A 22,902-nucleotide genomic window follows, 5' to 3' on the forward strand; every position below is an offset into this window, starting at 1 on the left:
CTTACCGTATGTCAGACACCATTCTATGTGCTTTATATATACTAATTTATTTTTTCATAGCAGTCCCATTGGAGAGTTCTAGTTATTAATCTCATTTTACAGATGAAGAAACCAAGGCACAGAGGGATTAAGTAGCCTGCTCAAGATCACACAGCTAGTAAGGAACCGAGATTCAAACTTGGGGAGTCTGATTCAGAGACTTTAAATTCAACGCTGGTGCCTCACTGCCTCACGTATGTACACAAAGTTGTGCCTAAATACATTTGAGGAATCATTAAGTAGTAGGAAAAGCATTCTGGATTCCAGAGTTCCAGCTCCAGTTCATTCTGTAACTTTGAGTATGGCAAATAAATGAAAGTCTCTAATTTGGAGAGACTTGTGCTTACTCCATCTAGAAGTTCTCTAAGTTTTTTTTTTTTTTTTGAGGCGGAGTCTCGCTCTGTCGCCCGGACTGGAGTGCAGTGGCCAGATCTCAGCTCACTGCAAGCTCCGCCTCCGGGTTTACGCCATTCTCCTGCCTCAGCCTCCCGAGTAGCTGGGACTACAGGCGCCCGCCACCTCGCCCGGCTAGTTTTTTTGTATTTTTAGTAGAGACGGGGTTTCACCGTTTAGCCAGGATGGTCTTGATCTCCTGACCTCGTGATCCGCCCATCTCGGCCTCCCAAAGTGCTGGGATTACAGGCTTGAGCCACCGCGCCCGGCCAAAGTTTTTTTCTAACTCTAAATTTTTATGATTCTATGATTATCTTTACATAAAGGAGAAAATTGCTCTTTTTACTTTCTAACAGACTAAAAGTGAATCAGAAAAATAAAGAACCAGCATCAAATTTGAAGGTAGATAAATTTTTTATGTTTTGTAGTTACAAAAAAAATTATTCTTAAACCTTTTATGTTCATTATTTGTATAACTACAGAAAGCCCATAAACTTCTGAAGAATTGATTGTTGCATTCTATTGACTTAAATAAAAATTTGTATTAATATATGCCACTTTGATATGATTAAGGTAATCTGAGCTGTTGCCTTGATCTTAGTGCCAAATAAAGTAAAAGCTCTTTGAGAAAATTAACTTTCTAAATGGAAGATAGATCATATACTACTTTTTTTCCTCTTCTTTCCCACAAAGACTACCACCTTATTAAAATGACAAGCCATATTAGGCTTCTATCTGTGATAATACCTGTAACATTTTTTTTCTTGGTGAACACAAAACATAAAAAGTAGCTTTCATAATAAAAGAAATATAATTCCTTGTCCTTTCAAAATCCCTGTTTGCATAGTATGAAGTGGCTCCTCACCACCGTCTAATCTTTTAATAAAATTATATTTCCCTCTTAACCCAACTCCTAGCCTTTTATTTGGAAATAGTAACAGTAGTTTTTCTGGGACTTAAAAAGTGGTGGAAGGGGGAAAAATTAAACATGTCGACAAAGTGAAACTTCTGCTTCTTACTAAAAAGTCCTTTGAGGTACCACTAAGTGAAAGAAAAACATTCATATGAAAATTGCATATATACTTTCCTTCTCTTCGGGTGTTACTAAAATTGTTATATAAATATTCTGTTCTTGCTTATTTCTTTATAGTGGCCACAAATTCTATTAAAGCAGAAGAAATAGTGTGAACCATAAAAAAAGAACCAGTTTCCTCTCTACTCTGCAATTTAGAGGAAAAATTTTCATCCAAGGACAGATCAGGTAAGTATTCATTCTTTTAAATGTTTTGGGGCTATATATGTAGCCATAATTTGTTAATTATAATCCTAGATCATTGGTTTGATTTAACTAAGAGACAATAAGGTAGTCTCTGCAATATGGAAAATTCTGTAATGTTAGTTTTATGGGTTTCAATTCTGTTTGAGAAGACTGTATGTATAGAAGTATTTTCAATTAGGCCAGGCACGGTGGCTCACGCCTGTAATCCCAACACTTTGGGAGGCTGAGGTGGGCGGATCATGAGGTCAGGAGATCAAGACCATCCTGACTAACACGGTGAAACGCCGTCTCTACTAAAATTACAAAAATAAATTAGCCAGGTGTGGTGGTGGGCACCTGTAGTCCCAGCTACTCTGGAGGCTGATGCAGGAGAATGGCGTGAACCCGGGAGGTGGAGCTTGCAGTGAACTGAGATCGCGCCACTGCACTCCAGCCTGGGCGATACAGCGAGACTCTGTCTCAAAAAAAAAAGAAGTATATTCAATTATATGCATTTATTTAGAAAAACAGAAACAACAAAGTGTTGTCGCTGGTTAAGTTTAAGTCTGGTCTTTGTGATTTAAAAATAATGTGAATAGAATTAAAGTTTTAGGCTGAGCACGGTGACTCACGCCTGTAATCCCAGCACTTTGGGAGGCCAAGGCGGGCGGATCAAGAGGTCAGGAGTTCAAGAACAGCCTGCCCAACATGGTAAAACTCCATCTCTACAAAAATACAAAAAAATAAAAATAGTTTTAAAAAATGGCCGAGCGTGGTGGTGAGCACTTTGTAATCCCAGCTACTTGGGAGGTTGAGGGAGGAGAATTGCTTGAACCCGGGAGGCGGAGGTTGCATTGAGCCAAGATCATGCCATTACACTCCAGACAGGGCAATAGAGTGAGACTCCGTTTCAAAAAAGAAAAAACAAAAACAAAATGAAGGCTCGGGGCAACAATAATGCTTTTCCAGTAGATGAGATGATGTCATACAGAGGATGGTGCCTGTTCTTTTCTAACCTCTACAAGGGAAAAACAGCAGGAAAAAAGTAGATTAGAAAAATCAAAGATTTTGAAATTAAGAATATTTGAGATTGTAGTTATTTACTTTTGGAAATTGTAGAATCCTCTTTCTAGAAGACTTTCCAAGTAGTGAACATCTGCTGAGAAAAGCTTATCTATCGCTGATACACCCATCATGAGGTCTTCTAACCTTATGATGCTATGGTTTACTTTGAAATGCAGACAGTTATTTCTGTCTAAGGCTAACACGATATATTTCTAATGATAGAATAGGTAAACTTATAGAACTTTAAGACTATGGAGAATGATAGTTATTTTAGGAGCATAGAAATAGTCATAGGTCTTATCCAATTTATTCCATTCTTGGCCATGTGACCATCATTAACATATTTAATTTTTCTTGGCTCTTGTAATACTCTCCAAGTACACATATGTTACCACTGACAGAAATGGAATTGTGGACTCTTAATGTACCATCTCTACCAAGACTAGAGAGAAGGATGGGAGGACAGATTTAAAGAACAGTGTGTTCAAGTGGGATTGTTAAGAATGGTTCCCCAAAATGTGGGATAGGGTGGAGATTTCAAACCATGAGAAATAGACTACAGTATGGTAATCTGAAAATGACATGTGGGAGCAAGGAAAGGGCTGTTATTCTTTCTACTGAGTTAGAGAAAGAGTAGAAATTAAGTGAAGTAAGTGGTTTTATTGAAAAAGGCACCTTGTAATCTAAAAGAGAACCAGATTTTTATTAGAGTGAACTGCACAGAAGTGAAAAATAAATTTAGAATAAGAAGAGTTTGTCCTCAAAGAAATAGACTTTCCAGGCCGGGCGCGGTGGCTCAAGCCTGTAATCCCAGCACTGTGGGAGGCCGAGACGGGCGAATCACGAGGTCAGGAGATCGAGACCATCCTGGCTAACACGGTGAAACCCCGTTTCTACTAAAAAATACAAAAAAAACTAGCCGGGCGTGGTGGCGGGCGCCTATAGTCCCAGCTACTCGGGAGGCTGAGGCAGGAGAATGGCGGGAACCCGGGAGGCGGAGCTTGCAGTGAGCTGAGATCCGGCCACTGCACTCCAGCCCGGGCGACAGAGCAAGACTCTGTCTCAAAAAAAAAAAAAAAAGAAAAGAAATAGACTTTCCAGTAGATATGGTTGATGAATAGGGCAGAAGGGGAAGAATGACTGAAATGTTGAAGAATTGGGTGTAGAGTGAATGTGGTTAGGAGAGTTTGAGAGTAAGGATGGGAGGGTTGGAGGTAAAAGGAAAAAGAGGCTTGTGCATATGGCGCAAGCAAATAAAATGGAAATGAAAGAAATATTTGAGTAGGAGAAAAAATAGATACAAGTTGAGGGAAAATTAGGAACTTTAAGATAATATTTCTTTGTAAGCAAAGAGATGTTAAGGATGACCAGTTATATATACTGAGGAAATATACTCAGAAAAATGGTCAGAGAGAGTGTCTGTGTGTGTGTATGTATGTGTGTTGTGGGTGGGAGGGCATGATAATTACCCCAGGCCTGAGAAGGGCACACACATATGAAAAGTAACTAGGCTGATTGACCCTCTTATTTCAGAGAAGTTTTCCTGGAACAATGTTGTCAGACATATCCTATTTGGATTTTTTTTTCTTTTCTGAGACCGAGTCTTGCTCTGTTGCCCAGGCTGGAGTACGGTGGCATGATCTCAGCTCACTGCACCTCCACCTCCTGAGTTCGAGCCATTCTCCTGCCTCAGCCTCCTGGGTAGCTGGGACCACAGGCATGCACCACCATGCCCGGCTAATTTTTGTATTTTTAGTTGAGACGGAGTTTATACCATGTTAGCCAGGCTGGTCTCGAACTCCTGACCTCAGGTGATCCACCAACCTTAGCTTCCCAGAGTGCTGAGATTACAGGCATGAGCCACTGCACCTGGCCCCTATTTGGATATTGATTGTAGACTGAGTTTCTAGGCTTCAAGGACATGGGAAATCTTTAGAAAGACCAAGGTATGTATGAGAGGCAGTGCTTATGGTAGTGAGGGTGGGAGCACTGTAATTTTTTCTCCTTTACATTTCTTTTTTTTTTTTTTTTGAGACCGAGTCTCGCTCTGTCGCCCGGCCTGGAGTGCAGTGGCCGGATCTCAGCTCACTGCAAGCTCCGCCTCCCGGGTTTACGCCATTCTCCTGCCTCAGCCTCCCGAGTAGCTGGGACTACAGGCGCCAGCCACCTCGCCCGGCTAGCTTTTTGTATTTTTTAGTAGAGACGGGGTTTCACCGTGTTAGCCAGGATGGTCTCGAACTCCTGACCGCGTGATCCGCCCCTCTCAGCCTCCCAAAGTGCTGGGATTACAGGCTTGAGCCACCGCGCCCGGCTCTCCTTTACATTTCTATACAGAGCTATAGCATTTTGTAGAGACATGCATAATTCAAGACTATTTCTGGCAGCAAAGAATGGGAAGTTTGATATTGCCATGTGGCAGTAGCCTCAGAGTTTATAAATCATATTCACCAACCAGCTTTTTTTTTGAGTCAGAGTCTCGTTCTGTTGCCCAAGCTGGAGTATAGTGGCCTGATCTCAGCTTGCTGCAACCTCTGCCTCCCGGGTTCAAGTGATTCTCCTGCCTCAGCCTCCCAAGTAGCTAGAATTACAGGCATGCACCACCACATCTGGCTAATTTTGGTATTTTTAGTGGAGATGGGGTTTTACCACATTGGCCAGGCTAGTCTCAAACTTCTGGCCCCAAATGATCTGCCTGCCTTGGCCTCCCAAAGTGCCGGGATTGTAGGCATGAGCTGCTGTGCGTAGCCTCCAACCAGCTTTTGAAACTACCTTTTTTTTTTTTTTTTTTTGAGACAGGGTTTCTGTTGTCACCCAGGAGTACAGTGACAAGATCATAGCTCCCCACAGCCTCGAACTCCTGGGCTCCAGGGATCCTCCCACCTCAGCCTCTGGAGTAGCTGGGACTACAGGCCTGTGCCATCACAGTCAGCTAAGTAAAAAAAAAAAATTTTTAGACACGTGGTCTCAGTACGTTGCCCAGGCTGGTCTTGAACTCCTGGGCTCAGGTGATCCTGTATCTCAGCCTCCCAAGTAGCTGGGATTGTAGTTGCAAGCCATTGCATCGGGCTGCAACTGTAATTCTTGATGAATTATTAATTTGGGGAATTTGTGTTATTTCATATTTAGCGTATAAAGTGAATCTTTATTATTAAATCATTTTACATTTGCAGAGACCACAATCATACACTTTTTTTTTCACTTTTTTTGAGATAAAATATACATATAAAATTTACCATCTTTACCATTTTTAAGTGTACAGTTTAGTGGTAATAAATACATTTATATTCCTTTTTTCACCCTTTATCCTTCCCTCTGCTCTATCATTAATGGCCTTTGGTAACCACTGTTCTACTCTGTCTTCATGAGATTCACTTTGTTTTAGCTTCTATATATGAGTGAGAACATGATATTTGTCTTTCTCTGCTTGGTTTATTTTGCTTACATAATTGGCTTCCAGATCCATCTATGTTGCTGCAAATGATGGGATTTCATTCTTTTTTTATGGATGAATAATACTCCAGTGTGTACGTATATCCTATTTTCTTTATTCATCCGCTGATAGGCACGTAGGATGATTTCATATTTTGGCTATTGCTAATAGTGCTGCAATATACATGGGAGTACAGATAGCCCTTTGATATATTGATTTCCTTTCTTTTGGATGTAGACTCAGTAGTGGAATTGCTGGATCATATGGTAGATCTATTTTTAGGCTTTTGAGAAGCCACCATACTGTTCTGCATAGAGGCTGTACTAATTTACATTCCCACCAACAGTGTATGAGAGCTTTCCCTTCTCTACATCCTCACCAGTATCTTTTATTCCTTGTCGTTTTCATAAAAGGCATTTTAACTGGGGTGAGATGATATTTCATTGTGGTTTTGATTTGCATTTCTCTGGTTAGTCATGTTGAGTGTTTTTTTCATTCACATGTTGACCATTTGTATGTCTTCTTTTGAGAAATGTTTGTTCAAGTCTTTTGCCCATTTAAACATTAGATTGTATGGTTTTTTTTTTTTTTTTTGCTATTGAGTTGTTTGAGCTCCATATATATTCTGGTTATTAATTCTTTGTCAGATGGATAGTTGGCATATATATTCTCCCATTCTGTGAATTTGTTGATTGTTTCCTTGTGCAGAAGCTTTGTAGCTTGATGTAATCCCATTTGTCTATTTTTGCTTTGGTTGCCTGTGCTTTTGAGGTCTTACCCCAAAAATCTTTACCCAGACCAATGTCATGGAACATCTCTCCAATGTTTTCTTCTGTAGTTTCATAGTTTCAGGATTAAATATTTGTCTTTAATCCATTTTGATTTGGTTTTGGTGTGTGGTGACAGCTAGGGGTCTAGTTTCATTCTTCCGCATCTGGTAACTTTCCCCATTATATGTTCTTGGCACGTTGGTCAAAGATGAGTTGGCAATAAATGTGTGGATTTATATCTGGATTCTCCATTCTGTTCCATTGGTCTATGTGTCTGTTTTTATGCCAGTACCATGCTGTTTTGGTTACCATAGCTTTGTAGTAAATTTTGAAGTCAGGTAGTGTGATACCATCAGCTTTGCTCTTTTTGCTCAGGATTGCTTTGTCTATTCCAGGTCTTTTGTAGTTCCATATAAATTTAAGAAAATTTTACCTATTTTTATAAAGAATGCCATTCACATTTTGATAGATTGCATTGAATCTGTAAATTGCTTTGGGTAGTTTTATCATTTTAACAATATTAATTCTTCCAATTCATGAGCATAGAATATCTTTCCTTTTGTGTGTGTGTCCTCTTCAATTTCTTTCATCAGAGTTTCATAGTTTTGCTTGTATAGATCTTTCACTTCTTTAGTTAGCTTGATTCCTAGGTATTTTATATATTTTTGTAGTTATTATAAATGAAATTGCTTTATTTTTAATTTTTGTGGGGACATGGTATATTTATGGATTACATGAGATATTTTGATACATGCATGCAGTGCATAATCACATCAGGGTAAATGGGGTATCCATCCCCTCAAGCATTTATCCTGTGTGTTACAAATAATCCAATTATACTCTTAGTTATTTTAAAATGTACAATTACATTATTTTTTACTATAGTCACCCTATTGTGCTAGCAAACACTAGGTCTTATTGATTCTTTCTAAGTAATTTGGACTCACTAACCATCCGCACTTCTCCCAATCAGCCCCCTGCTCCACCCTTCCCAGCCTCTGTTAACCATCTTTCCACTGTCTACCTCCATTGGTTAAATTGTTTTAATTTTTAGCTCCCACAAATAAGTGAGAACATGCGAAGTTTGTTTTTCTGTGCCTGGCTTATTTCACTTAACATAGGGACCTCCAGTTCCATCCATGTTGTTGCAAATTATAGGATCTCTTTCATTTTTTATGGCTGAATTGTATCCATTGTATGTATGTACCAAATTTTCTTTATCTGTTCATCTGTTGATGGATGCTTAGGTTGCTTCCAAATCTTAGCTCTTGTGAATAGTGCTGCAGTAAACATGAGAGTGTAGATATCTCTTCGATGTACTGACTTCCTTTCTTTTGGGTGCATATCTCAGAGTGCAATTGCTGGGTCATATGGTAGCTCTATTTTTAGTTTTTTGAGGAACCTCCAAACTGTTCTCCATAGTGGTTCCCACCAACAGTATGTGAGTGTTTCCCTTTCTCCATATCTCCTCCAGCATTTGTTAATGTCTGTCTTTTGGATAAAAGCCATTTTGACTGATATAAGATGATATCTCATTGTAGTTTTGATTTGCATTTCTCGGATGGTCAATTATGTTGAGCACCTTTTCATATGTCTGTATGCCATTTATATGTCTTCTTTTGAGAAATGTCCATTCAGATCTTCTGTCCATTTTCATATCAGATTATTAGACTTTTTCTCATATAGAGTTGTTTGAACTCCTTGTATATTCTGGTTATCATCCCTTGTCAGATGGGCATTTTGCAAATATTTTCTCCATTCTGTGGATTGTTTCTTTTTTGAGTATTTCCTTTGCTGTGGAGAAGCCTTTTGTTGATTGTTTCCTTTGCTGTATAGAAACCTTTTAACTTGATATGATCCCATTTGTCCATTTTGGCTTTGGTTGCCTGTGCTTGTGTGGGGTATTACTCAAGAAATCTTTTTTTTTTTTTTGAGATGGAGTCTCACTCTGTCACCCAGGTTGGAATGCAGTGGCATGATCTTGGCTCACTGCAAGCTCTGTCTCCTGGGTTCACGCCATTCTCCTGCCTCAGCCTCCCAAGTAGCTGGGACTACAGGCATCCACCACCACGCCTGGCTAAATTTTTATATTTTTAGTAGAGGCGGAGTTTCACTGTGTTAGCCAGGATGGTCTCAATCTCCTGACCTCGTAATTCACCCACCTTGGCCTCCCAAAGTGCTGGGATTATAGGCGTGAGCCACTGCACGCAGCCTACTCAAGAAATCTTTGCCTACTCCAATGTCCTAGAGAGTTTCCCCAATTTTTTTTTTTAGTAGTTTCATAGTTTGACATCTTAGAATTAAGCCTATAATCCTATTTTGATTTGGATTTTTGTATATGATGAGAGATAGGGGTCAAGTTTCATTCTTCTGCATATGGATATCCAGTTTTCCCAGCACCATTTATTGAAGAGACTATCCTTTCCCCAAGTATGTTCTTGTCACCTTTGTCAAAAATGAGTTAATGTATGGATTTATTTCTGGGTCCTCTATTCTGTTCCATTAGTCTATGTATCTGTTTTTATGCCAGTATCATGCTGTTTTGGTTACAATAAGTCTACAGTGTAATTTGAAGTCAGGTAATGTGATTTATTCAATTTTGTTCTTTTTGCTTAGGATGGCTTTGGCTATTCTGGGTCTTTTCTGGTTCCACATAAATTTTAGGATTGTTTCTTCTATTTCTGTGAAGAACGTCATTGGTATTTTGATAGAGATTGCATTGCATCTGTAGATTGCTTTGGGTAGTGTGGACGTTTTAACAATATTGAATCTTCCAATCTATGAACATGAAATATCGTTCCATTTTTTGTGTCTTTTTCAATTTCTTGTATTGGTATAGTTTTCATTGTAGAGAGCTTTCACTTCTTTGATTAAATGAATTCCTAGATACTTTCTTTTATTTGTAGTTATTATAAATGGGATTACGTTCTTGATTTCATTTTCAGATTGTTCACTTTTGACATATAGAAATGCTACTAATTTTTGTTTGTTGATTTTTTGTCCTCTAACTTTGCTGAAATGGTTTAGCAGTTCTAAATTTTCTGATGAAGTCTTTAGGTTTTTCCAAGTATAAGATCATATCATCTGCAAACAATGATAATTTGATTTCTTCCTTTCCAATTTGAATGCCCTTTATTTCTTTCTCTTGTCTGATTGCTGTAGGTAGGACTTCCAATACCATGTTGAATAACAGTGGTGAAAGTGGGCATCCTTGTCATCTTCCCGATCTTAGAAGAAAGACTCAGTTTTTCCACATTCAGTATGATACTAGCTATGGGTCTGTCATATATAGCTTTTATTATGGTGAAGTATGTTCCTTCTATTCCCAGGTTTTTGAGAGTTTTTATCACAATGAAATGTTGAATTTTATCAAATGCTTTTTCAGCATCAATTGAAATAATCATATTATTTTTGTTCTTCATTCTATTGATATGATGTATCACATTGATTTGTGTATGTTGAACCATCCTTGCATCCATGGGATAAATCTCACTTGGTCATGACAAATGATATTTTTAGTATGTTATTGAATTTGGTTTGCTAGTGTTGTGTTGAAGATTTTTGCATCAGTGTTAACCAGGGCTATTGGACTGTAGCTTTTTTTTTTAAATGTGTTTTTATCTGGTTTTGATATGAGGGTAATATTGACCTTGTAGAATGAGCTTGGAACTATTCCTTCCTCCTTTCTTTTTCAGAATAGTTTGAGTAGTATTGGTATTAGTTCTTTTTTAAATGTTTGATAAAATTCAGCAGTGAAGTCATTGGTCTCAGGCTTTCCTTTGTTGGGAGACTTTTCAATATGGCTTTGATCTTATTAGTTGTTATTAGTCTGTTTCGGTTTTGGATTTCTTCATGGTTCAATCTTGGTAGGTTGTATATATCTAGGAATTTATCTATTTCTTCTTGGCTTTTCAATTTATTGGCATATATTTGCTCATAGTAGCCTCTAATGATCCTTTGAATTTCTGCAGTATTCGTTGTAATGTCTCCTTTTTCATCTCTGATTTTATTTATTTGTGTCTCCTCTTTTTTTCTTAGTCTGGCTAAAGGTTTATCAGTTTTGTTTATCTTTTCAAAAAACCAGCTTTTTATTTCATTGATCTTTTGTATTTTCTTCATTTCAATTTTATCTCTGCTCTTTATTCTTCTACTGATTTTTGGGTTCGGTTTGCTTTTGCTATTCTATTTCTTTTAGATGCATCATTAGCTTGTTTATTTGATGTTTTCCTACTTTTTAAATGTAGGTGCTTATAGCTATAAAATTCTCTCTTGGTACTGCTTTTGCTGTATTCCATAGGTTTTGGCATGTTGTGTTTCCATTATCATTTGTTTCAAGAAATGTTTCAGTTTCCTTTTTAATTTCTTCATTGACCCACTGGTCATTCTGGAGCCTATTATGTAATTTCTATGTGTTTGTATAGTTTCCAAAATCCCTCTCATTATTGATTTCTAGTTTTATTCCATTGTGGCCAGAAAAGATGTTTGATATTATTTCAGTTTTTAAAAATATTGTAAGACTTGTTTTTTGACCTAACATATGGTCTATCCTTGAGAATGACCCATGTGCTGAGGAAAAGATTGTGTATTCTGTAGCTGTTGGATTAAATGTTCTATATGTATCTATTTGGTCCATGTGGTCTATAGTACAGATTAAGTCTGATATTTCTTTGTTTATTTTCTGCCTGGAAGATCTGTCCAATGCTTAAAGTGGGGTGTTGAATCTCCAGCTATTATTATATTGGAGTTTATCTCTTTCTGTAGCTCAAATATTTGCTCTATATATCTGGGTGCTTTAGTGTTAGGTGCATATATATTTAAAATTGTTATATTCTCTTGCTGAATTGACCCCTTCATTATTATATAATGACCTTCTTTGTCTCTTATTAAAGTTTTTGTCGTGGAATCTGTTTTGTCTGATATATGTATAGCACTCCTGCTCTGTTTTGGTTTCTGTTGGTATGAAATATCTTTTTCTGTCTCTTTATTTTCAGTCTATGTGTGTCATTAGAGGTAAAGTGTGTTTCTTATAGGCAACAGATCATTGGGTCTTGTGGGTTTTATTTTTTGGTTTGTTTTTGTTTTTTTGTTTTTTTTCTTATCCATTCAGCCACTTTGTCTTTTGATTGAAGAGTCTAGTCCACTTACATTAAAGGTTATTACTTTTTTTTTTTTTGACAGAGGGGTGGGTACAGAATCTTGCTTTGTTGCCCAGGCTGGGGTGCAGTGGTGCAATCTCGACTCACCTCAACCTCTGCCTCCTGGGTTCAAATGATTCTCATGCCTCAGCCTCTCAAGTAGCTGAGAGCACAGGTGTGCGCCACCACACCCAGCTGATTTTGTATTTGAGACAGGATTTCGCCATGGCTGGTCTCAAACTCCTGGCCTCAAATGGTCCACCTGCCTCAGCCTCCCGAAGTGCTGGGATTACAGGTGTGAGCCACCGCACACAGCCAGCCTTTTTGTACTTGGTTATTAATATATTTTTCTAGGTTTATGAATTTCTCTCTAATTATCCCTTTGAATAAAGTTTCTACCCCTTTCTCTACCTTCTCTTTAAGGTCAATAACTCTTAGATTTGCCCTTTTGAGGCTATGTTCTAGATAATGTACGTGTGCTTCATTCTTTATTTTGTTTTAATCTGTGTCTAACTGTGTTTTCAAATAGCCTGTCTTCAAGCTCACAAATTCTGTCTTCTGCTTGATCAGTTCTACTATTAGAGTCTCTCATGCATTATTCAATATGTCAATTGCATTTTTCACCTTCAGAATTTCTACTTATTCTTTTCAATTATTTCAATCTCTTTGTTAAATTTATCTGATATAATTCTGCATTCCTTCCCTGTGTTATCTTGAATTTCTTTGAGTTTCTTCAAAGCAGCAATTTTAAATTCTGTCTGAAAGGTCATGTATTTTTGTTTCTTCAGAATTGGTCTCTGGCAGCTTATTTAGTTCATTTGGTGAGGGTATATTTTCCTGGATGGTCTTGATGCTTGTGGATATTCGCTGGTGTCTGGGCATTGAAGAGTTAGGTATTCATTGCAGTATTCTCAGTCTAGGCTTGTTTGTATCCACCTGTCTTGGGAAGGCTTTCCAGGTATTCGAAAGGACTTTGAGCGTTGTGATCTAAGATCTAAGCCATATCTGCATTACGGGGCACCTCAAGCCCAGTAATGCTGTGGTTCTTGCAGACTTGTAGAAGTACCATCTTGGTGATATTGGATAAATCTGGAAGAATTCTCTGGTTTACCAGGCAGAGATTCTTATTCTCTTCCCTTACTTTCTCCCAAGCAAATGGAGTTTCTCTGTCTGTGCTGAGCCACCTCTGGCTGGGAGTAGGGTGACACAAACACCCCTATGGCCACCACCAGTGGGACTGTGCTGGGTTAGACCTGAATCCAGCACAGCACTGGTCTTGCCCAAGGCCCGCTGTAACCAGTACCTGGCTGCCACCTATGTTCATTCAAAGCCCTAGGGCTCTACAGTCAACATCTAGTGAAGCCAACTAGGCTTGTGTCCTTCCCTTCAGGGCGGCAAGTTCCTGCAGGCCTTGGGCAGGTCCAGAGATGCCATCTGGGAGCTAAGGACTGGAGTCAAAAAACTTAGAAGTCTACCTGGTGTTGTATTCCACTGTGGCTGAGTGGGCTTTCAAACCATCAAAAGCAGTTCTCACTTTTCCCTCTCCTTTTCACAGGCAGAAGACCCTCACCTTATGGTCATTACCACCCAAGGCCCATAAGGAGTACTGCCAGGCTACCACCAATGTTCACTTAAGGCCTGAGGGCTCTTCAGTTAGCTTGTGGTGAATGCTACCAGGCCTGGGACTCACTCTTCAGGGAAGTGGGGTCCCCCCTGGCCCTGGCCATGTCCAGAAATGCCATGCAAGAGCCAAGGCCTGGAATCAGAGACCCCAAGAGCTTGATTGGTGCTATACCACATTGTGGTAGAGCTTGTACTTAAGATGTAAGACAAAGTCTCCACTTTTTCCTCTGCTTTTCTCAAGCAGAAGGAATCTCTTACCATAGCCACCACAGGTGGGAATGTGCTGGGTCTCACCTGAAGCCAGTGTGTCTCAGAGTCTCACCCAAGGCCCATACCGTACTACCTGAGTATCACTATTGATTATTCAGGGTCTCAAGGGCTCGTTAGCCAGCAGATAATGCATCCTGCCAGAAATAGGTCCTTCCTTTCAAGGAATCAGGTTCCCTCCGGGTCCAGGGTGTGTCTAGAAATGTCATCTGGGAGCTAGGGCCTGGAATGGGGACCTTACAGTTCTGACTAGTATTGTATCCTACTGTGGTTGAGCTGGTGTCCAAGGTGCAAGACAAAATTCCTCTTTACTCTCCCTCTCCTCTCCTCTCAGGTGGAAAGGGAGTGCTTGCACTACCCCCTTTTCAACACCAGGCAACACAGCTTGTGGCTCTTTTGTGACTTTTTTGGAGTCACAGCTGTGTTGCCTGGGGTTGGGGGAGGGGTAGTGCAAGCACTCCCTTAGATGCCCCACCTTGTGTCTCAGTAAGTCTCATGACTGGCAAGTCCACTGGCTTCAAGCCCAGCTCAACACTAAAACTTGCAGTTCTTGGGGCCTAGACTGCCTTTACAGTTTATTTAGAGCCCCAAATCACTTCCGGCCACAATGATAAAGCTTGCTGGAACTCAAGTTCCAGCTGCTGGGATGGGTGATTCTCCTCTGGCTAGGGCTTATCTGAATGCTCCCTCTGTAGCTGGGTGTCAGCTAAGTTCAGCCCAGCTTTGCTTTATACTGTTACTGCACTGAGTTCAATGTAAAGTCTCACAGTCTCTGTGTTCTCAATCTCCCCAAGCACACAGATTTCTTCACACCACTTGACTACTGTGATGGGATAGGGGAGGAGTAGCATCAATGATTCAAAATTCTTTCCTACTCTCTTAAGTTTCTCTTTCAGAACTGTGAAGTTAACATTAGGTGCTGTAAAGGCTCACCTGATATTTGGTTCTTATAAGGTGCTTTTTTTGTACGTAGATAGTTGTTGAATTTGGTGTTCCTGCAGGGGGGATGATTGGTAGGACCTTCTATTCTGCCATCTTGCTCTACCCGTCAAGATTGCTTTTTTGATTTCTTTTTCAAATTGTTTGCCTTTGGCATATAGAAATACTATTGATTTTTGTATGTTGATTTTTGCATCCTGCAACTTTACTGAGTTTCTCAGCTCAAATTTTTTTTTTTTTTTTGGTGGAGTCTTTAGGTTTTTCTATGTATAAGGTCATGTCATCTGCAAATAAGGCTTATTTGACTTCTTCCTTTCCAGTTTGGATTCTCTTTGTTTCTTTTTCCTGTCTAATTGTTCCATCCAGGACTTCCAGTATTATGTCAAATAACAGTAGTGAGAGTGGACATCCTTATCTTGTTCTAGTCCTTAGAGGAAAGGCCTTGGATTTTTCCCCATTCGGTAGGAGTTAGGTGGTCATACGCTATTTAAGTTTCCCAATTAAAAGTAATGATAATAGCTAGCACTTGTTGAATCCTTCCTATGTTCCGGGCATTTTACATGTATAAATTCATTTGATACTCAGATATCCCTTTGAATGAGGCATTATGATTGTGTCCCCTTCTAACTCTGCCCTCATGTATAGATGAAGAAAGTAGACACAATATTTTTCTCCCAATGTCACTCACCCATTATAGGGTGAAACATTCTACTGTGGAATTTTTTTTTTTTTTAGGTTATTCACACAAGGAGTTGATGTGAAGCAAATAAAACAGAAGTTTTTTCCCTCCAGGCAATTCTCATATCCACCACTCTAAGTCAAACCAGTGTGAAGTGGGCTACAAAAGCTGTGGAGCCCCTGGGAAGGGTGTCTGTTTAGAAACTACCTTAGATGTGGCCAAAGAGGACAATGACAAAGCAGATGCTCCTGAGACTTATACCAGGACCTAGCAGATTGACTAACCAAGGAATTTACCTTACTGCCTGCCAAGGAATCTGCCGTTTCTGTCCTTAAGATACAGTGTGGATTGTGGGCTGTTGACAACTGTGTGCTTCCCATTATTCCCTTTTCTGAATGGGAATTTTAAGGGGGTTACTCTGTCCTTTCTTTTTCACAGTTATATTAACAAAGGAGGATGGCTTAGAGACCGATACCTTTTAGCTATTCAGATGGTCAGATAGGAATTGCCATATTTGGACTTGATATAGCAGATAGAAAATCACCCAGGAATTCTGTTTAAAGGTATTTACAGTAATTGGATGAGAGAGGAGGGTTGTCTTTCTTGAGGAGAGAATGAGTATGTTCTGTTTAATGCATAGGTGTGACAAGAAGTGTGCATGTGCATGTTGGGTTGAGGACTGTGACAGACGCTATTGGTTATCCAATCCAATATCTATTCCTTACTTTTTTTTTTTTTTTTTGAGACGGAGTCTCGCTCTAGCCCGGCTGGAGTGCAGTGGCCGGATCTCAGCTCACTGCAAGCTCCGCCTCCCGGGTTTACGCCATTCTCCTGCCTCAGCCTCCGGAGTAGTTGGGACTACAGGCGCCCGCCACCTCGCCCGGCTAATTTTTTGTATTTTTTTTTTTTTTTTTTTTTTGAGACAGAGTCTCGCTCTGTCGCCCAGGCTGGAGTGCAGTGGCCGGATCTCAGCTCACTGCAAGCTCCGCCTCCCGGGTTTATGCCATTCTCCTGCCTCAGCCTCCTGAGTAGCTGGGACTACAGGCGCCCGCCGCTTCGCCCGGCTATTTTGTATTTTTTAGTAGAGACGGGGTTTCACCATGTTAGCCAGGATGGTCTCGATCTCCTGACCTCGTGATCCGCCCGTCTCGGCCTCCCAAAGTGCTGGGATTACAGGCTTGAGCCACCGCGCCCGGCCTGTTTTTTGTATTTTTTAGTAGAGACGGGGTTTCAGCGTGTTAGCCAGGATGGTCTCGATCTCCTGACCTCGTGATCCGCCCGTCTCGGCCTCCCAAAGTGCTGGGATTACAGGCTTGAGCCACCGCGCCCGGCCTCTATTCCTTACTTTTACCATAAAAATTAGAAAAGTTAAATACTAGATTTTCTAAACTTTCTTACTGCTACAGTGGCCATGTAATACAATTCTAGTTCATGAGTCTGCTGGGGGACTTCACGGAAGACTTTCCTCTTTTCTGATAAAAGGGTAGGACAGGGCTGGGGTGTAACCCCTTTTCTGGGTTTGACCTTAGATGTGATGCTTAAAGCTGAAGTGACCATCTTGGAACCATTAGGCAATAAAAATGAATACAAAAAGTTGACACACTTAGGATGGTGGAGAAAAAATATTGAAAATATTGATTACATCATTGATTAGTGAACCAACTTTAGCAGTTACTCTGTTCAAGATGTTGTGTCTTGTGAGAAATTTATCCATATTTGTTTATGCTATTGTGAAATGGGTTGACTGTTACTTACAACCTAAAACTTTCTAAACTGATACATTATAAAACTCTCTTTTATATGCTACAATGTCGGTACATTTTTGTTTTTAAACCATGATGTCCTATTAGTAAATAATGGTTATATGAAGTAAGGGCAAGCCTTATTGATTTATTTTTTGAAATAGAGATGGGATTTCATTATGTTTCCCAGGCTGATCTTGCACTCCTGGCCTCCAGGTATCTTCCTGCCTTGGGCCCTGATGTGCCAGGATGACAGGCATGAGCCACCACACCTGGCCAGGAAAAGCTTTTGGGGAAAACAAACAAACAAAAAAACAAAACAAAACAAAAAACTTTTACAATAGGCTGATTCAATTCACGTATAAAATTGCATTATTGAGGTGTTACTATTGACAGACATCTTCTTGATACATAGCCCAGTTTACGTTTTACTTTTAGGAGTAGAATATCTGCATAGCTAAGACTTGCACTTTAATGTAATTAGGGAATATCTTCTGAAAATTGGTTTCCCATGCAGTAAGAAATGCTACAAAGTTTTACAACCTAATAAAAGTCTTCAGAAAGAAATTGCTGAGTCCAATATGATAGGTTCAATGTAGTCATGGCTTTTGAATAAGATAGTATTTTAGTTCTGCATCACTGACTGCTAGGAAATGTTTATTACTTCCAAACTGCTATTTTACTCTGCCTTATATCAGAACATCTACTTTTACTTTCAGTTGTCCTTTTAAATGTTTCCATCATTTCAGAAAATTTTTTGTTCCAATTGTTGACTCAATCATATGAGGTTTAAGATTTTACTTTTCTATTTTTGCCTTTCTAAAACTTAATTCATGGTAATAGCCATTTGTGCCAGCTTTTTATATCACAAGGAGATGTTTGAACAACAACCAAAGGAAAATGTGGGGCAAAGAAGAATAGACATTTTTCTGTGGATGTAGTTTATAGAAAAATTATATTTGGCCTTCAAAGAAAGTTTTTAAGACTTTATGTTTGTTACACATACTGACAAGTTGTGATCAAAATAATTTTCCTAGAAAAGTAGTCTGAAGTTTTTTCATTTTGTTTATGCTAAATTTTAAAACCAAAAGCTTTTAAAAATAATTGGAAAGCTTCTGACACTGAATATTCTGTTATTTATCTAAATGCCTAAGACGTGATTTGGGGTGTATTGAGATCTGTTGGTCTCTATGTGGTTTTCTCGGTGGCTTTATACACAATATTTTGCTTTTCTTTTCTGATGTACCCTGAGTCAGGCCTCACAAAAACTAACAATATTGTAAGACTTGCAAAGTCAGCATCTAAGGCAATTCTTAAATGTATGGTAAGGGTATTTTCAACCAATCGACTGGAAAATCTTTTTGGTCTATTTCTACTGGCATTTGAACACTCTATTGAAGTGGTTTGAAACAAACTTTAAAGCTTGAGCTTTTTCTTGATTTAAATTACTCTTATTTTTAAGAATGTATTGTTATTAGCATGGTGGCTGTGTGCCTAGCATATAAAGTCTTTTTTCTGGGTAATTCTCCTCTCTGTTTCTTGTTTACCCTCTGTGCTGGCTTTTCTTGAGTAATGTATGCCATACATATGCTCATTTTCTTTCACTATGGAAAGCATTTATCTGTGAATAATGACAGCTTTATTCTTCCTTTCCAATTTTTATGGGTTTTATTTATTTATTTATTTTTGAGACAGAGTCTCACTCTTTTGCCCAGGCTGGAATGCAATGGCACGATCTCAGCTCACTGCAACCTCCTGGGTTCAAGTGATTCTCCTGCTTCAGCCTCCTGAGTAGCTGGGATTACAGGCATGCGCCACCACATCCAGCTAATTTTTTTTTGTTTTTGTTTTTGTTTTTTTTTTTTGCAGAGACGGAATCTTGCTCTGTTGCCCAGGCTGGAGTGCTCGAGTGCAGTGGTGCAATCTTGGCTTGCTGCAACCTCCACCTCCTGAGTTCAAGCAATTCTCCTGCCTCAGCCTCCCAAGTAGCTGGGACTACAGGAGCATGCTGCCATGCCTGGCTAATTTATTTTGTATTTTAGTAGAGATGGGGTTTCACCACATTGCCCAGGCTGGTCTTGAACTCCCAACCTCAGATGATCCACCCGCCTCGGCCTCCCAAAGTGCTGGGATTGTAGCCATGAGCCACCGTGCCCAGCCCCAGTTTTTATGTTTTATATTTCTTTGTATTGTCCTCATGTGCTAATTAAGACCTCCAGTATAATGGTGATAGAAATAGTGAAATTGGACATCTTTGCCTTGTTTCTAATCTTAGGGGAAAGTCTTTCAATATTTCAACGTGAAATATGATGCTAATCGTAGGTTTTTAGTAGATACTCTTTATAAGCTTAAGCAAGTTCCCCTAGTTTGTGGAAATTTTTTTCCCTCATGAGTGGGTATTGAAGTTTTATCAGATGCCTTTTTTGAATCTATTGAGGTGACAATATAATCTTTATCTTTTATTTTGTTAATGTGGTGAATTGTATTAATTCACACATATTAGACCAACCATGCTGATAAACCCTACTGGTCATGATATATTATCATTTTACTATATCAGTAGATTTAACTTGCTAATTTTTAAAGGATTTTTTTTGTCTATGTTCATGAGGATTAATAGTAATTTTCTTTTCTTTAATTTCTGGCCAAGTTTTGGCATCAAGGTTATGTTGGTTTCAGAAAAATGAGTTGGGAAATGTTCATTCTTTAGTATCTAAAATAATTTGTATAATATTCTCTCTTTTTCCTGAAACGTTTGGTGGAATTCACCAGTGAATCCATCCAGGCATAGTGTTTCCTTTGTGGAAAGATTTTAAATTAGAGATTCAAATTTGTTTATTTTTGTTTTGTTACCTGTGCTTTGAGGTGTTATTCATAAAATCTTTTCCCAGACCAGTGTCCTGACGTCTTTCCCCTATGTTGCCTTGCAGTAGTTTCATAGATTCTGGTCTTTCATTTAGATTGTTAATCCATTTTGAGTTGCTTTTTGTATAAGGTTAGAGGGTGGGAGAGTAGTTTCATCCTTCTGCATATTGCTATCTAGTTTTCCCAGCACTATTTATTGAAGAGATTGTCCTTTCCCTAATGAGTGTCCTTGATGCTTTTGTGAAAAATCAGGTGGCTGTAGAAGCATGGGTTCTTTAATTCTAGGTTCTCTATTCTATTCCATTGGTCTGTGTCTGTTTTTATGCCAGAACCATGCTGTTTTGTTTACTACAGTTTTGTAGTATATTTTGAAGTTGTAGCATGATGTCTGCAGCTTTGTTCTTTTTTGTTTTCTTTTTCTTTTCTTCTTTTTTTTTTTTTTGAGACAGAGTCTCGCTCTGCCACCTAGGCTGGAGTGCAGTGGTACAATCTGGGCTCATTGCAACCTCCGCCTTCTAGGTTCAAGCAGTTCTCCTGCCTCAGCCTCCCGAGTAGCTGGGACTACAGGTGTGTGCCACCACGTCCAGCTAATTTTTTGTATTTTTAGTAGAAATGGAGTTTCACCGTATTAGCCAGGATGGTCTCCATCTCCTGATGTCATGATCCACCTGCCTCAGCCTCCCAAAGTGCTGGAATTACAGACATGAGCCACCACACCCAGCCTGCAGTTTGCTCTTTTTGTCGCTTTATCTGTTTTGCGTCTTTTAGGATTTCTTTTGCTATTTCTGTGAAGAATGTAATTGGTATTTTGATAGGGATTGCATTGAATCTGTAGGTTTCCTTGGGTAGTATGATTATTTTAAACAATATTAAATCATCTGATCCATGAGCATATCTTCCAGTTTGTTTGTATCCTCTTCAGTTTATTTCATCAGCATTTTATAGTTTTCATTGTAGAGATCCTTCACTTCTTTGGTTAAATTTATTCCTAGGTATTTTATGTTTTTGTAGTTATTGTAAATGGGATTGTCTTGATTCCTTTTTCAGTTTAGTTAATCATCCATGTATAAAAATACGGCTGATTTTTATGTCGATGTTTGTATTCTGCAACTTTACTGAATTCATTTATTAGTTTTAAGAGTTTTTTGGTCGAGTCTTCAGGTTTTCCTATATAGAAGATCGTGTCATCTGCAAACAGGGACAGGTTGATTTCCTCCTTTCTAATTTGGATACCCTTTATTTCTTTCTCTTGTCTAATTGCTCTATGTAGCACTTCTGGTACTATGTTGAATAAGAGTGGTGAGAGTGGACATCTTTGTCTTGTTCCAGTCCATCCAGTATGATGTTAGCTGTGGGTCTATCATATATGGCCTTAATTTTGTTAAGGTACTTTCCTTCTATACCTAATTGCATGAGAGTTTTTAATTATGAAGGGATGTTGCATTTTATCAAATGCTTTTTTCTGCACCTATTGACATGATCATATGGTTTTTCTCCTTCATTCTGTTGATATAGTGTTGATATTGATTGATTTGCATATGTTGAACCATACTTGCATTCCTGACATAAATCCCACTTGATCAGGTGTATTATCTTTTTTATGTATTTTGTATTTGATTTGCCTGTATTTTGTTGAGCACTTTTATGTCTATGTTCATTGGGGGATTTATCCTGTAGTTTCTCTTTCTGTTGTGTTCTTATCTGGTTTTGCTATCACAGTTATGTGGGCCTCATAGAATCACTTTTTTATTTTGTTTTATTTTTTTTGAGGAGAAGGAGGAGGAGTTTCGCTCTGCTGCCCAGGCTGAAGTGCAGTGGCACATCTCAGTTCACTGCAACCTACCTTCCCCTCCCGGGGTCAAGCGATTCTCCAAGCTCAGCCTCCCAAGTACCTGGGATTACAGGTGCAGGCCATCGCACCTGGCTAATTTGTGTATTTTTAGTAGAGAGGGGGATTCACTACATTGGCCAGGCTGGTCTCAAACTCCTGGCCTAAAGTGATCCACCTGCCTCAACCTCCCAAAGTGCTGGGATTACAGGTGTGAGCTACCACGCCCAGCTGGAATCCCTTTTTTTTTTTTTTTTTTAACAGTTTGAGAATAATTACTTTTAATTCTTCTTTAAAGGTTCATTACAGTTCAATGGTGAAGTCATCTGGTCCTAGATTTTTCTCTGTTAGGAGACTGTTTTATTACTGTTTTAATTTTATTACTTGTTATTGGTCTGTTCAGGTTTTCCATTTCTTCTTGGTTCTATCTTGGTAGGTTGTATATAGCCAGGACCTCATCTATTTCCTCTAGGTTTTCAAATTTATTGGCATGTATTTGCTCATGAGCCTTTGTATTTCTGTGATATCTGTTGTGATGTCTCATTTTTCATTTCTGATTTTTTTATTTGGGTTTTCTCTTTTTTCTTAGTTTAGCTAATGATTTGTCAATTTTGTTTATCTTTTCAAATAACCAACTTTCATTTCATTGGTCTTTTGTATTTTTTTCTCTCAATTTTATTTATTTCTGCTCCGATCTTTATTTCTTCTACTAATTTTGAGTTTGATTTTTTCTTTTTTTTTTTAGTTCCTCGAGATGCATCATTAAATTGTTTATTTGAAATCTTTCTAGTTTTTTGTGTAGACATTTATTACTATAAACTTGCCCCTTAATACTGCTTTTGCTGTGTCCCATAGATTTCGGTATGTTG

At 38.9% G+C, this 22,902-nt stretch overlaps 1 protein-coding gene across 3 annotated transcripts in view; it reads left to right on the top strand.

Moving 5' to 3' along the window:
- The window catches only part of NRG4 (neuregulin 4), a 118,084-nt gene continuing 95,182 nt past the window's right edge, over positions 1-22,902 (top strand). Inside the window, exons 1-2 of one of the 3 annotated variants that reach the window (XM_033190996.1) lie at positions 1-233; positions 1,583-1,693. The gene's annotated coding sequence lies outside the window, so the exon portion shown is untranslated. The remainder of the gene's footprint in view (positions 234-1,582; positions 1,694-22,902) is intronic. The other 2 variants (XM_033190999.1, XM_033190998.1) reach the window with 2 other exon arrangements.

This window comes from Trachypithecus francoisi, unplaced genomic scaffold, assembly GCF_009764315.1.
Source record: "Trachypithecus francoisi isolate TF-2019V2 unplaced genomic scaffold, Tfra_2.0 Lachesis_group3, whole genome shotgun sequence".
NCBI classification, from domain to species: Eukaryota; Metazoa; Chordata; class Mammalia; order Primates; family Cercopithecidae; genus Trachypithecus; species Trachypithecus francoisi.